The 1431-nt window shown below is 43.0% G+C and overlaps 1 protein-coding gene across 3 annotated transcripts in view; it reads left to right on the forward strand.

The window, feature by feature from the left end:
- The window catches only part of LOC105457889, a 47078-nt gene that overhangs the window by 30928 nt on the left and 14719 nt on the right, over positions 1-1431 (forward strand). The gene's annotated exons all lie outside the window — the stretch shown is intronic.

Below are 1431 nucleotides of genomic sequence, written 5' to 3' on the forward strand. Positions count from 1 at the left end.
GCCTCACCTGAAGTGTTTGCGCGTAAGTAAATGACGACCGAGTGCACTCAACTGATGGGAAAATGATCGGATGCTTGTCAGTTGAAGAGAGTGTTATTGCTTGCTAACCGATCGTACCTCCAATAGTTTCGTTTTACTCGTCTCTCTCTCTCTCTCTCTCTCTCTCTTGCTCCCCCTCTCATAATTCTGCATGATAATTTTCTGTATAGGTGTGTATGTGCGTGTATAACGTGTCATGTACATGATCCGCGCTAAAGTTATCTTTGGGCTGGAATTAAGCGAAGCGACTAACTCGTGTGTGTGTGTGTGTGTGTTTGCGCGTATATGTGGTGACTCGCTGCGTACGTGTGCCGTGTAACGTGATATCGGGTTTTAGCGGAACATCGAACGGTCGCATTATATCACTTGTAATAATTAGAGACCATCGTTTCACAGATTTCCTTAATTAAATGCACTGCGTGGTGATTATTGAGTGAATGTCCGAATATCGGAAGATATGATGGATGCCGGTTCGTCCGAGTGTATCTATTTAGACGCAAATAGTGTGAACGAGCGTTATGGAACAGTATCGAAGTAAAAGAGCACTTTCAGGAAGGATATTATATCATATCCGGAAACATTAATTCATATTTCAATTCATATTTATTTTGCATTAATTCGCGAAATGTGTAAATGAAGATCTTATGAACAAAGTGTAAACAATGATTCGTTCATCCGTAGACACTCTACACAAATTTTATGATGATAGAATGGAGTTTGTGAAGTGTTATTGGAACATTTCTGTTCCCTCTTCTTTCTCCTCTCTCTCTCTCGCTTCTACTCCTTTAACCTTTCTCTTTCTCTCTCTCTCTCTCTGTCTCGCGGATATTACCCGCATATTTACGATGATCGATTTCCTATTGCATAACGGGATCGGATTATAAGTTACTGCCGAACGTAGTTCGGATTTATCGCCGGTGTCGACGGAATGGGGATTCAATCGCGACAGTTTTAAGTAATCTAATCACGGGAAGAGAGTTATCGCATAACGGTCGCGGCGGGACTGCGAATCGACGGCGGGATGCATTATCTAATTCGCGCGCACGCGCGCTCATATATGGCGTGCTAATTTCCTATTGCTTTCGAAACTCGATAGATGATCCGTTATCGAGACGCGCTGCTGTCCGATGTCACCGGCCGATTGAAACAATGCTAAAAACGATGACCCACTTAGGCCGAAAGGATCCACGTGGAACAATCGCGAAAAATGTCCGTTTGAAGGACGCGCGTCTCTTCGTGCCGCACGAATGTACGATTTCTCGCCTGCCGTTCAATCAAAGATTTATTTGCAAAATCGCGCGATTAAAAGCATCCTAAACAATTCTGACGTAAAACTTTACGTCAATTCGATAAAAAAACGATCTGAGAGAAGTCTCTTATTTTGTTCGTTCG

The sequence above is a fragment of the Wasmannia auropunctata genome, unplaced genomic scaffold (genome assembly GCF_000956235.1).
Source record: "Wasmannia auropunctata unplaced genomic scaffold, wasmannia.A_1.0 LD334880.1, whole genome shotgun sequence".
Classification (NCBI taxonomy): Eukaryota; Metazoa; Arthropoda; class Insecta; order Hymenoptera; family Formicidae; genus Wasmannia; species Wasmannia auropunctata.